The sequence below is a fragment of the Dipodomys spectabilis genome, unplaced genomic scaffold (genome assembly GCF_019054845.1).
Source record: "Dipodomys spectabilis isolate Male_0828 unplaced genomic scaffold, ASM1905484v1 ptg000274l, whole genome shotgun sequence".
NCBI classification, from domain to species: domain Eukaryota; kingdom Metazoa; phylum Chordata; class Mammalia; order Rodentia; family Heteromyidae; genus Dipodomys; species Dipodomys spectabilis.
Genome location: NW_024870951.1, coordinates 2,326,187 through 2,341,235, shown reverse-complemented (window position 1 = coordinate 2,341,235; position 15,049 = coordinate 2,326,187). Strand labels below are relative to the sequence as shown.

Here is a 15,049-nt window from a genome sequence, read left to right as displayed (position 1 = left end):
TATAACAACTGGAATGAATTTTACTTTTTATTAGCAAATATTAATTTCACAAAAGTATTTTATTGTGTTATACACATATGTTTACATAATGTAGCTTGTTAAATTTTATTCCTTTTATTAATTTCATTATCCTATTTTTAGACTTATTTTTTATTATGTCTTCATACTAACTTATGAAATATTTGAACATATTTACTCCACAATATTTCTCTTCATCTCCTCTCTTACTTTTTTCCAAACTTAATCATTTCCATATTTTACACCTGGGTCATTCATATTATTTTCTGCATCTAGAGTCTGCATATGAGTAATCTAATATTTGTTTTTCACAGCATCGCTAATTGCTTTAATATGAAAGTTTCCAATTCTATTTTCTTGAATATGATGTGATTTCACAATTATGTGTGGCTAAATAGTATATCATTGCATGTGTGTGTGTGTGTGTGTGTGTGTGTGTGTGTGTGTGTGTGTGTGTGTGTGTGTATTACAGTTTCTTTCTTCAATGAGTGATTAAGGACCATGTAGTTAATTCTGTAGTTATTTATGTTCTTATGTGGGAGAAGGAAGAATGGAAATGATTTTTGGAATAAGAAACATGCTCTTTAGGCAGGCATTCTACTATTTGAAACATCTCTCAGCTTTCAATAATCCATTGTATTTAAAAATAAAATTTAATTACATTTGCAAAGGTGTTCTTTTTCAGTATATATATTATTTTTATTATAATGTTACATTTAGTATGTCATGTGAGTATGGGGATGTAAGTGAGCATAAAAACCTAGGCATGTATGTACATGTAGATGACTCAAAGGAAACTGAATGTATGTGAGATACAGGATTCAAATAAAAGTTTGAGACCTGTAAGTGGCTAAACTGATGGATATGTCCAGTTTGTGGAGTGTGATTTCAAGATCACATTTTGGTAGGTTTTATACCAAGTAAGTAGATGTTTCTAATCCAAAATCATAAGGAATAAAACAACAACTCTGTTTCATAATCATTCAGTCTTAGTACTCCAGACATTGTAATAAGTAGAAAAAAATTACTGAAAGTATGCTGGGTCAGTAGTAAGGATTTAGACACTCTACATTTTCCCCCAAATCTTCAGATGTATTCTTTGGATATAAATTACAAGTATATTTATAAACATACAGATATAATATGGCCTTTTGTATGTAAATATATGTATATATTATAAATACATCATATATTTACTTATATTTTAAATGTGTATCACAAATATTGATTTATATTTAAATGTAATTCATCTCTTCGTAGATACATAGACAGATAGAGAGAGAGAGAGAGAGAGAGATAGATAGATAGATAGATAGATAGATAGATAGATAGATAGATAGATAGATAGATAGATAGATAGATATTTTTTTTGGTCAGTCGTGGGGCTTGAACTCTGGGCTTAGATGATATCCAAGTATTCTTCAGCTCAAGGCAAGAGCTCTACCGCTTGAGACATAGCGCCACTTCCAGTTTTCTGGTAGTTTATTGGAGATAAGAATATCATGCAATTTCTTGCCTGGGCTGGCATTGAACTGTGATCCTCAGATCTCAACCTCCTTAGTAGCTAAGATTATAGGCATGAGCCACGGGCTTCCAACTATACTTATATCTGAGATTTGTTAGTGGAACAAAGAAACAGAAACTATTATTCTTATCATGAAAGGACTTCACACTGACGTATAATTACAAGAAGAAAAACCAATAACTATTCACAGTGGCACAAAAATTCTTTAGGTGCCTAGCAAGACAGCATGTGTTTCCAGACACTGCATGTGGTGTGAGCAGTTTGCAACCCAAGCGACTGTGGACGATATTGGACCCTAAAGAAACCTGACAATTGCATAAACACCGCCCTCTATGACAGATTTAGCAAGGCCTATCTTAGAGATTCTTGTTAGGGACATGATAAATAAATTTATAGTTTAGTTGTGATTACAGAACTCTTTTACACATATCACTCAGCCATTAAATATATTTAGCAGAGTTCCTATTGCTCTAACTTATATTTTCTAGGCTCAGTAAACTGATTTTTGTTTGTGAAAACTTAGCTGTTCAAAACATAGACATGGGTTTTTAATACTTTTGAAATTACTGTCTGCATAGTGTTGTATGAGATGAGCTTCTCTTTACCATATCATAGGAATAAACTTAATCTGATTCAAACTTGGAAACAGGTAGCTTGTTCTCTCTCTTAGAAAACCATCTATATAGACTTCTTTACATGTAAACAGATCCTCATTTACTTGCAAAATTCTGTCAGTGAGGCAAATCTAACTCTCCCAAGTGAGGTGAATTCTTCTCTCATGCTTCCTTTACATTAAAAATTGTAAGAACTCTTCAGTAATGTGCATACTTTTTAATATGAAGTGTGACTCCTATTTTCCATAATATGAATCAAGCAGAGGAATCAGTTTAAGATGAACAAATAGCCTTAAAAAGAGTCTTGGACCTTGAAAATTGTCCTGGGTATGAATTTTTGGAGAAATATCCCTTTTCAAAGACAAAGGATTCATTTTAATATTGTGCTGGTACTGGGGTTTGAACTCCTGGCCTTGAGCTCTATCTGGGCTTTAATTCTCAATGTTTGCTCTATGCCACCTGAGCCACACCTTCACTTCTTCCATTTACCACAAGTGGAGAAAAGAATCTCTTAGGTTTACCTATTTGGAATAGCTTCGAATTGCAATTGTCAAATTTGAACCTACCGACTATCTAGGTGTAAGCCACTGGTGCTGTGCTAGAACTCACTTCTTAAGGAAAAAAAAAACAGAAAAAGAGGAGAAAAAATATTTGTTCAATTATTTATGTGTTTTCTGATAAACCAAAGCACTTGCTACTGGAAGAGAAAAAGAGAAGATAGAGATGAATATGCAGGAGAGAGACACAAAGAAAGAAGAAAGGAAGGGAAGTTTAATGAGGGGAGGGGAGTGGAAGGGAGGATATGAGAGGAGGGGGTAGCTGAGTAGAATTGTCTGCTCCTCACTAAGGATTTGTTGGACAATCAGTACCTTTGCATTTATGTAGCCATTTTTTTTTATTTTTGGTATAGTAAGCTGAGATATAAAATAACAATTTATGGGTTAGTGTGCTTTCTTCTGCACCAAGGAAGCCACAGTTAGGTTACTGTCAGAGAGAAGCAAGAGTAAGCAATATAAGTGATTCTGAGAAACAATAATTGACATGCCAGGAATGCTCCCTTGTATGGTGAAGTCAAGCATCACTCTTGTTCCCTGCTCCAGTCTTCCTCACAACAAGAACAGCAGAAACATAAGAGGAAAGAGATATCTGAGTAATGATCATCTCTCTGTTTACCCTCATCCCTTGGTCTCTCAAAAAAATAAAGCGAAAGGAGACTTAACCTGAACTAGTGGGGAACACGGGATGAAAAATTTCAGTTTAACTTATTGTGAAACTTTTAAAATAATTGGAGCAGCATTTCAAATACTGAAATAAAACTTTTTAAATTATTAACAAAAAGTAACTCAAAATTTATCGAAAATTTAGAAGACTACAGGGCTCACTACATAGTGGAATCTGAAAATTGAAACTGATTCCTGCTTCTATCATCAGAAATTGAAGATCGTCCCTAAACTTCCAATACTAGGTAAATTACCCTTGATATTCACTTATACTGTGTGAAAATAATCCAGAAAATATGACTTTAAATTTAGACTGCTGAAGTGATAAGCGATGGGAATTCATGATGGATTGCTGAGAGCATGGAAATTATTTCCCTTCCATCTGCAGTGTGTAGAGAATAAAAATGCTCTATTGGATGGCCCTGAAAGTCCAATTCTAAATTTAGGACAGAAGGTGAATAGTAAAGGAGATCTATCTTAGTCATTCAGAGATTAGAAATGTGGAGAAATGTACTCATTTTTGTAGGTCAAACATGGAAGAGAGGATGTGGCAAGCCCATAGCCAAATGCCAAATTAGAGATATTTAACAAAATACCATGAAGTTGAAACGAGTCTTAAAAGGGGATATGGGCTAAAAGGGAGTAGGGTAGAAGAATGGAGAGGGAAATGATGGTGGACTAATACAGTAATAACATTCAATGTACACATGTCAGAATATAAGTAGGAAACATGAAGAAATAGGTGGGGTTGAGTAAGGGAAGGGAGAAAAATGTAAACTTTGACAATGATCCAGATGCACTGTATATTGAAATGCACATACACTCTATTCAACACTGACATGATGAAGCAAAACCCGTTTGCACAACTAGCTAAACATAATTTTTTGAAGTTTTAATATTCAGATACCAGAAGCATAAACCTTTAGAGATAAATAAGGAGAGAGAATAGGCATATTGTTGAGGCTTGTTTCCCTTTCAATATACAAAATTTAACGTGTCAAGTCTGCTGCAAATGTAAATTTTATTTTGCCTATTCTTTTAAGCAAATTGCTTAAAATGTAGAGAACCATATTCCAATATCCCTTCATTTCCAATAAAAAAATCTTATGCCCCTTTAAGTTTCTCAGTTTTTTCTAAATACCTTAATGCAATGCATAATTGGAACTAATTTCATTCTATATTTAAATTTATTTTTTTGTTGTTGTGAAAATACTGTACAAAGGGGTTTCAATTACATGGGCAAGATAATAAGTACATTTCTTATAAAACATTGTAGCCTCCTCCGTTGTTTCCCCTTCCCAGAACTTCCCGTCCTCTCCTCGCTCCCCACCCAATCTTTCCCTTCCACCAAAATTTTAAAGTTTGTTTCGATATAATGACTTGTACATCTCATTGTTGTAATGGGTCCAGCTGTATACCTATTATTTAAACGATTTGTTTTTTTCCCTTCTCCTCCACAAATTATACCAACATCAAGTACAGTGAAAGCAGGGTTTGTACAGTGGGGGAAGGACATACAAAGCAAAAAAGAAATAATCTTATAAATCTGTTAGAAACAATTGCATGAAAGGAAAAAAACATTTGAATATATATCTTAGGGTACATTTCCCTAACATCAACTTATCTGACAATTTCTATTTGTCTCAGACATATAATAGTTATTGCAAATAAGAGAAACCATGGCACTTATGTTTCTTTGGGCCTGGCTTACGTCACTAAATATATTTTTTCCAAGTCTTTCCATTTCCTAACAAATGTGGCAACGTCATTCTTTCTGATGGAGGCATAGATTTCCAGTGTGTATATACACCACATTTTCTTGATCTACTCATCTACTAAGGGGCATCTGGGTTGGTTCCATATGTTAGCTATGGTAAATAATGATGCAATAAACATAGTTGTGCTGGAAGCTCTAGTGTGGTCTTGTTTGTGAACATTTGGGTAAATACCCAAATTGGGTTTTCTGGGTTATAGGGAAGCTCTATGTGGAGTCTTTTGAGGAACCTCTATACTGATTTCCAAACTGGTTGTACAAGTTTACACTCTCATCTAAAATACAGTAGTGTTCCCTTTCCACATCCCCTCCAGCATCTGTTGTTATTAGAGTTCTGGATTATAGCCATTCTAACTGGGGTGAGGTGGTATCTCAATGTTGTTTTCATTTACATTTCTTTTATGACTAGGGAGGTTGAGCACTTCTTCATGTGTCTATTGGCCATCCTTCTTTCCTCTACGGAGAAGTATCTCTTAAAATCTTTAGCCCACTTATTTATGGGCAGTTGTTTCTTTGAAGATTTGTTGGGGGATTTAAATTTTTGAGTTCCAGTTATATTTAAGATATGAGACCTTTGTCCATTGTATGTCTAGTGAATATCTTCTCCCAATACGTGGGCTTTCTATTAATCTTGCTAGCTATGTCCTTTGCCATGCAGAAGCTCTGCAGTTTTATGCAGTCCCATTTGTCCAACCTTTCTTTGATTTTTTGTGTTTCTGGTTCTCTATTAAGAAAATTTCGGCCTGTGCCAACAAGAACAAGGTTTCTCCTATTCCATCCTGTAATGTTTTCAGACTGTCTGCTTTTACTCCGAGGTCTTTGATCCATTTGGAATTGATTCTGGTGCAGGGTGATATATAAGGATCTAGCTTTAGTGTTCTTCAAGTTGTTAACCTATTTTGCCAGCAACATTTACTGAACAGGCTGTCTTTCTTCCATTCTATTTTTTAGCTCCCTTATCAAAGATTAAATGGCTATAGGTCTGTAGGTTCATTTCTGGGTTTTCAATTCTATTCCATTGGTCCTGAGGTCTGTACTTGTGCCAGTACCAAGGTGTTTTGATTACTATGGTTTTGTAGTTGAATTTGGATTTGCTATTGATATTCTTCCAGCACTGTTCTTTCTGTTAAGGATCTTTTTTGCTATTCAGGGTCTTTTATTGTTCAATATGAATTTTTTGATTGCCCCTTCTATTTCCTTGAAGAATGAGGTTGGAGTATTGATAGGTATCACATTGAATTTGCAGATAGCCTTGGCAAGTATTGCCATTTTCATGATGTTGATCTTTCCAATCCAGGAGCATGGGAGTTTTTGCCACTTTCTAAGTTCAGTTTTGAGTTCCGTTTTCAGTTTTTTAAAGTTTTCATCATAGAGGTCCTTCACTTTTTTGATTAAGTTAATTCTTATGTATATTATTTTTTGTGGGGCTATTACGAATGGAGTTGCTTTCCTAATTTCAGCCACACTTTTCTCATTGTTGGTATACAGAAAAGCCAGTGATTTTTGAGGGTTAATCTTAAACCCTACTACTTTGCCAAAGTTTTGAAACAGCTTGAGTAATTTTGGAGTGGACTCTGTGCGATTCTTTAAATACAAGATCATGTCATCTGCAAAGAGGGAGAGTTTTACTTCTTTCTCTATGTGGATCCCTCTTATATTTGCATCTTGTCTTATTGCTGCAGATAGGCATTCCAATACTAGATTGAAGAGCAATGGAGAGAGTGGACATCCTTGTCTCATTCCTGAGTTAAAAGGAAATAGCTTTAGTTTTTCACCATTAAGTATAATCCTGGCTATTGGTTTGTCATATACAGCCTTTATTTTATTGAGGAATGTTCCATGGATTCCTCATTTTTCCAGGACCTTCACCATAAAGGTGTGTTGCATCTTGTCGAATGCTTTTTCTGCATCTATTGAGATAACCATGCGGTTCTTATCCTTGCTCTTGTTGATGTGATGAATTATATTAATTGATTAGCGTATATTAAACCAGCTTTGCATCCCTGAATTGAATCCTGTTTGATAGTGGTGTATGATTTTTTAGATGAATTGTTGATGTTGATTGGCCAAAATTTTGTTGAGAAACTTTGCATCAATGTTCATCAAAGAAATGGGTCTATAGTACTCTTTCCTTGATGAGTCCCTTCCTGGTTTTGGGATGTCTGTTATGATGGCCTCATAGAATGAGTTCAGTAGTGAAATTTCTCTTTCAGTTTCATTTAATAGTTGGAGGAGTATTGGTGTGATGTCCGCTTTGAAAGCCTTATAGAATTCCACTGTAAAACCATTTGGTCTTTGGCTTTTCTTAGATGGGAGATCTCTTGTTGCTCTTTCTATTTCAATGCTTGATATAGGCCTTTTATGATAGGTTGACTCATTTTGGCTTAGTTTTGGCATGTCAGTATTTGCTATGATAAGGTCCATTTCTGCCAAGTTCTCAAACTTATTAATATAAAGGCTTTAGAAGCATTCCCTTATAATGTTCTCAATCTTAGTTGTTTCTGTGATGATGTTTCCATTCTCATCTCTAAGTTTATTTGGGTGTGTTCTCTTCTTTTTCTGATAAGATTTGCTAAGGGTCTGTCAATTTTGTTAATTTTTTCGAAGAATCAACTCTTCAGTTTCTTGATTCTTTTTTTTTACATTCCAATTCATTTAATTATGATTTAATTTTAATTATTTATTTCCATCTACTGGATTGTGTTTATCTTGCTGCTCATTTTCAAGGAGGCTCATGTGTCTTATTAAATTGGTTTCAGATCTCTCCAATTTGTTGATATAAGAACTCAGAGCTAGAATCGTGCCTCGGAATACTGTGTTTGCTGTGTCCCAGAGGAACTAGTAATTGGTTTGATCATTTTTCTTGAATATCATGAACATTTGAATTTCCTTTCTAATCTCTTCCATGACCCACTTGTGATTCAGCAGTGTGTTGTTCAGGATCCATGTGTTACATGATTTTCTTTGTTGGCTTTTTGTTTTGAGTTCTAATTTTCTTCCCTTGTGGTTTGAGAGAATGCAAGGTATAACTTCAATGTTTCTGAATTTGGACAAGTTTGCTTTGTGGCCTAAAATGTGGTCTATTTTGGAAAATGTTCCATGTGCTGCTGAGAAAAATGTATTGTCTAATGCTGCTGGGTGAAATATTCAGTAGATGTCTGTTAAATCTAGTTGGTCTATGCAGTTGTTTATATCTGCAGTTTCTCTGTTGAGTTTTTGCAAAGTTCATCTATCTACTGGAGAAAGTTGTGTGTTAAAGCCCTCAACAATTAATGTCTTTGGATCTATGTGGGATTTGAGGGAAAGTAGTGTTTCTTGGATAAATTTGGGTGCTCCATTGTTTGGCAAATAGATATTTAGAATTGTAATATCCTCCTAAAGGAGTGATCCCTTAATTAGTATGTACCGACCTTTTCACTAATTTTAATTAAAAGTCTATATTATCTGATATTAGGATTGCAAATCCTGCCTGTTTATGGGGGCCGTTTGCTTGGTAGATTTTGTTCCAGCTTTAAAATTGAAAATGTGTTTGTTTTTGTGGGCAAGATGTGATTTCTGAAGGCAGCAGAGAGAAAGATCTTGCTTTTTAATCCAAGTAGACAGATTTTGTCGCTTAATTGGAGAGTTAAGTCCGTTAATGTTGAGAGATAGAACTGACAGGTATTTGGGAGTTCCTGCAATTTTATGCACCTTCTTGGGGGCTGGGAAAACTGGGTTCTTCCTATGGTTCTTGGATTCTCAGTTTGGGTGCTGTTTCTTTGCCTTTATTGTGGTCTTGTAGGTTTTCTCCGTGTAGGACATCTTTAAGATGCTTTTGTAGGGCTGGTTTGGTGGAGATGTATTGTTTCAATTTTTCTTTGTTATAGAAGGTTTTTATTTGACCTCCGATTATTAAGGAGAGTATAGCTGGTTAAATTATACTTGGTTGATACTTGTTTGTCGTTAGGGCATGGCTTACATCATTCTAGGCTCTTCTTGCTTTGATTGTCTCTACTGAGAAATCTGAGGTGATTCTAATTGGTTTCCCTTTATAGGTGATTGAGCTTTTCTCCATGACAACTTTAAGGATCTTTTCCTTGTTCTGAATTGATCTTGTGTGTATTTTAATGTGAAAATTTGATGTCCTGTTTTGGTCTGGTCTATTGGGAATTGTAAAAACTTCTTGTATCTGAATAGGCCTCTCTTTTTGCATGTTTTGGAAGTTCTCTGCTAGGGTCCTGTAAAACAAATTTTCTAGACCATTGACTTCTGGCTCTAGGTATTCCTCTACACCAATTATCCTCAGATTAGGCCTTCTAATGGTGTCTTCCAAGGGTTGAATGTTGAATAGATCTATCATATTTCGTGGATTTGTCTTGGATGGTTGTATATTCTTTCTCGATAATATCTAGGCTGTCTTCTATCCTCAGGATTCAGTCTTCTTCATGGTCTATCCTACTATCCAAACTTTCTACTTTTTTTTTCTTTTCCTCTAATTGGTCGGCTTTTATGGCTTCAAATTCTTTGTTGGATCTTTGATTTATATCTTGTATGAAATTGTTTACTTCCTTAATTTGGTTTTCAGTGTTTATTCTCAAATCACTTAGTTGATTGGTTATGGTTTCCTTGTACTCCCATTCCTTCTGTTGGGATCCATTCAGCATTCCCTTTGTGGATTCCCTGACTTCTTTCACCTCTCTGTTTATGGATTCCATGGATTCCTCTAGTGATCTTTGTCTATTCTCATCCTGATCTCTCAATTCCTGTATTACTTTTGATTAGCATCCTCACGTTCATGCAATTCCTGTAGTTCTCTTTGACTGATCTCAGCGTCCTCACACAATTCTTTTATTTCTCTTTGAGTGTTCTCAAGCTGCTCATGCAATTCCTTTATCTTTATTGAGTAGCTTCATCACTCTCATGAGCTTCCTGTTTTGATCTTTGGTTTGCCTCCTCTCTCTCCCTATCATGCTCACACAGAGTCCTTTGCAAGTTTTCAATCTTTTTATTTACCATGTTTACCATTAGTGTTTGTAGAGCTTTTGGGGGGCTCTCCTCTGGATTATTCATTATCTAGTCTGTCTACTGATTATCATGAGTGGAAGTTGAGATACTCGGACTTACCATTTTTCTTTTGTTTTTCCGACTTATTCTGCCCATTTGGGATGAGAGTAACTCGTTTTGTGCTAGAAAACTATCTTAAGGCAAGCATCAACAAAGTCTGTAGTTGCACAGTCAAAAGTCTGCAGATACAATCTAGTTCAACAGGTATATTTTTCAACATGAAACAACTATATATTAATAGGCTATGAACCACAAAGAAGAATTTTGCAAACAAGAAGTTATTAGGTTTAGCAAGAGATGTGGGTATAAATAGGAATAGAGGGATGTGGAAAGGGAGAGGGAGAGCTAACTTAGTCCTAATCTCAAAGCACGAAATAGAATGATAGTAGAGACCGGGGAAAAAAGTAAGAGAAGAAAAGACAGGGAAAAATAGTAAAACAAAAACGTGAAAAATTAAAAAATAAAAATACTTAAAATTTTATATAAGCATATAGAGGTAGTACATCTCTTAAGGAATTTAAGTCTAAGAGGTTTTGAATTCAGTAACAAATTTCTGGATTAAGTGTGTATACAATGGGAGATAAGGTCTAATAATCGACTACAGGTATATCTGAGAAGGAGTAGAACAGTGATTAAATCATGTAAAGAAGAACGAAAGAGAAGAAAAAGTGAAAAGAATGAGAAAGAAAGGAAAAAAGGATCAAAAAGTCAGTAGAGCTAAACAAAAATGAAAAAAAACATACACACACATATACTCCTAAAATAAATATTATAAGAGGAAGAAAAAAAGTTAATAGAAAACTATCTTTTAAAGTTAAAAGTTAAAAATGTTCAAAAATTTTAATAAAAGTTACCAAAAAAGAGTTCTTTGCTTTGTGGGGGGTGAGATGGGAAGATGCTTTATCTCCCTTGTGTCCATAACCAGTCTCTTGTTGGGGTCTCTGGTCTGCTTGTGGTGTTTGATTTTCCTGTAGCTTGGTTGTTTTCTTAAGTCAGTTTGTTTCAGCAAGCAGAAAAATGTTTTGCTTTACCCAGGATTTTGTGATCCTCCTCCCAGGCTAGTTCAATAAGAGGGAGATCTGCTTTGATTATCACAAAAGAAGGTGATGGCTGTTTCTTCTAGTTTGGAGATGCTGTGATGGGGCTAGGTTCTGGGTAGAGTTGAGGCCTTTCAGCAAACAGTAGCTTTACCCTGAGGGGCTAGCTTCTGAGGCAGTCACAGAGTCCAGCCAGGAGCCATTCTCAGGGTTTATTGTTACTGAATTTCAATTGATTGTCTAGGCTGCTGTAGGGAGGGGGCAGCCTCTGGTTTTGTTTACCCAGTGAAGAAAGCCAGTCCTGGGGCTGGTGCAGGCCCAGACTGGGTCAAAGTTCCCTGGGTGGAGCTGAGCCTGGCAGGTCAGGTTAGGTTCCTGTGACCTGCTAAATGGCTTTTTGTTTTCATCCAAGGACTGAGTTCGAGCTAGTTGCTCAGCCAGGCCTTTGCCAGTATCAAGGATGGAGATCTCTGGTAGTGGGCAGGGAGGGGTGACCTTCCCTTATGTGCTCCCTGAGAAGGAGTGAGGAAGTCAGGCTTCTACTCACACAGGAGTCTGATTCCTGGGTCTTCTCTGGTCTGGGATTTGAAGGATGAAGATGTCTGCTCCTTGTCAGTACTTGCTGGTGTTGAGTAGAATCCTCTCTCCTGCTGCATCTGGCACCTTTGTCTTAGACTCTTTGTGTTGCAGGTATGGCAGCTATGACCGCCACCACCCCTGCCACAGCCGCAACCATGACTGCTGGCAAGTGCTCAGATTTGTCTCCTAGCCTGGATTTCCCCTCTCTGGCCTAACTCTCTGTACTGTGATGGCACACTTGGTGTGATTCTCTGGCTTAGGACTGTTCATTGGAGTACTGAAATTGCTTTCTATGTGAGAGCTTGTTTAGCTTCTAGCTGCTTCTCCTCCACTATCTTCCCGGAACCCTAAGTTTAAATTTTAAATGATAAATTCTTTTAAAATCGTTTCACTCGGGCACAGGTATGGATAGATAAGTGATGTGGGCAGAATCAGAATTATTCAGAAGGTTGTAAGTGGATGCTTACCTAGTTTTCTCTCGGCTGGATCACAGAATATAGACTGTCCTAATTGGAAAAAGTTAGCCTTCCGAGGTTTTCTCCATATAAACACTCCATCAACATTTAATTAGAGGATTATTCAAGATTAGCTATATGTTGATTGATAATTACTGATCATGACAGAAATTTGAGGGAAAAAAATCTATACTTCAGTGAGGTTCTGATTTGTACTTCACAAACTCTTATGAAAGCTCTACATGAGAAATCTAGCAGCTGTATTTCTAAAAAGTCCTTGGGTTGTTACACTTTCTGATATTTTCTCAATTCAAGTACTTCTCTTTGGAGTTCCATACTACTCAATGATGCTGTATTAGCTCCTTGTTACAATTTGCAGACTGGTCATTTTGACGAAATTTGTGCTTTTCAAAATTGCTCTCCAAATTCCATCCACAAACTGCATACTAAATTTATCTGAAAAAATTTGTATCTGTTGATAGTGCATATACTTTTAGTTTTCATTACAAATATAGAATGTAGTAAAAATTCTCATAGCAATTATACTGCACTAGCTTGTGGGCAGATTCTAATGTAAATAATATACTGTGTTCATGTAAAGATTTTGAGTATCCAAAGTAATAAGCCTGTGGTCCTAAAACGAATACCTTACTTATATTTAGTGACAAACACAACTACAAATAAGTACAGAATTTTTCCTTGTATCTTTTTAATATATATTTTATTATAAATACTGTACAGAGTGGTTACAGTTACATAAGTAAGGTAATGAGTACATTTCTTATTGAGCATTGTTACCCCCCCTTTGTTTTTCCCCTACCATCCCTTCCCTTCACACCTCCCCACCTCCCTTCTTCACCCATCCTCTGATAGAGTGTTTTGTATATCTCATTGTTACAATCGGTTAACCAGTATCCTTTCCTTATATCTTAAATGAACAAATGCTGGCTTGATTTATGCTGATTGTACTTGTGTAGACACACTAAAAATCACAGGCCAAGTCCAAGTGCACATAAATGAAATGCCATCATTTTTTTATCAGTTGGTATAATTGTGTTCTACACATTTATTGACAGGTTACAAATTATTCTCAAACTTTAAAACATTAAAAATACTTTCTTTTTTTCTTATTTTCTTGGCCAGGAAATCAGCAAGACCTCAGTCAGCATTTCTCATATAGGAATTATCATATGGGTTAGTTAAATGTATATGTAGAGTCCAGTTTCCTGAGGACTATCTCATCTTCCTAGGAATTCATGCTGGCTGTTGGAAAAAGAGTAAGGATGCCATTTAAAGCCTTATAACTTTACTCTTTGCCAGGGCATTGTCCTGCTACTTTGGTTGTTGAGCGTGTCTACAAGAGTTTGCATTCCATGAGGAGCAGGGAGACACCATATGACTTATACTTACTGAGATTTCCAAGTGACTTGCTATCACTTGTACTGCATTTTGTAAGTCAAATCTCTCTAAAACTACCAGTTTTAAGAGATAAGAGGAGTGGTAAAATAACTCTAAGAGACAAATACATCTTCAACATATATTGTTCCAAGTATTCCATTTAAGGCATATTCAACAACTGGTGAAACTTGTGTTGGCTGTAATTATGTGTCTTTGTCTATGTGTGCATGTATACATGTATATATGTATTTATGTGAATAGTAACATACATGTGTATATTATGGCTTATATCATCATTTATTCCTTGCTAACAAATAAAGTAAGGAATCCCTAAAGATTTAACAGAAACTGTGTAGTTAACGTCTTAACTCTTCACTCTGCTTCTTTACACAAAGTCTTTGCAAATTCTCATTAATAAAGTTTCCATAAACTCTGAAATGTACATACTTAGCATTTAATGTCTGCTACCATAAATCTTAAATACTTTATAGAAAAGTTTTATACCTGCCTAACAGTCCTATTTTTGGCATATATAAGTAAAATCCAAAAATTAACCATATTTAAAACATTAAAACTTTAAAAAACCTTAACACTTCCTGCAATGTTCATTTTGACAGATGCCTTTTATAGAATAATTGAATTCCTCCTCTTACACATCTCTTGAACTACATATATCTGGAATTATTTTGTTTTTGGCATGTCTATCTTGATTTTATTCTTAAAGGTGTGCTTATGTAAGACATACATGATTCTAAAATTTCACAACAATTCTTTCGAACTTAATTTTTATTGAAATGTCTAGTTTAATAAAATCAATAAAAATTATACTTTATATATAAAAATGTTCTGTGTTAAATTTAGCATCACATACTCTAACATTGGAACGACACAGAGAAGATTAGCATGCCCCCTGCGCAAGGATGACATGCAAATTTGTGGAGCGTTCCATATTTTTACAACAACAGATGCTGAAAGGTATGTGGCCACAAGGGAACCGTACTGCACTCTTAGTGGGAGTGTAAACTTGTTCAACTACTTTGAAAAGCAGTACGGAGGTTCCTCAAAAGATTCCACATAAAAGTCCCCTATGATATAGTAATCCCACTTTTGGGGTTTTACCCAAATGATCATAAACAAGATCATATTAAAACTACCAGCACAACTATGGTTATTGCAACATTATTTACGATAGCTAAGATATGGAACCAACACAGATGCCCCTATTAGATGAATGGATCAAGAAAATGTGGTATATATACACAATGGAATTCTATGCCTCCATCAGAAAGAATGACATCGCCCAATTTGTTAGGAAATGGAAAGACTTGGAAAAAAATTTATTGAGTGATGTAAGCCAAGTCCAAAGAAACATAGGGCCCATGATTT

General features: G+C 35.5%; 1 non-coding gene across 1 annotated transcript; it reads left to right on the top strand.

The window, feature by feature from the left end:
• Positions 1 to 14,511: 14,511 nt before the first annotated feature.
• On the top strand, positions 14,512 to 14,618 carry LOC122126336. Its single transcript, XR_006150896.1, has one exon. It is a non-coding gene; the product is annotated as a U6 spliceosomal RNA (small nuclear RNA).
• The last annotated feature ends 431 nt before the right edge of the window (positions 14,619 to 15,049 follow it).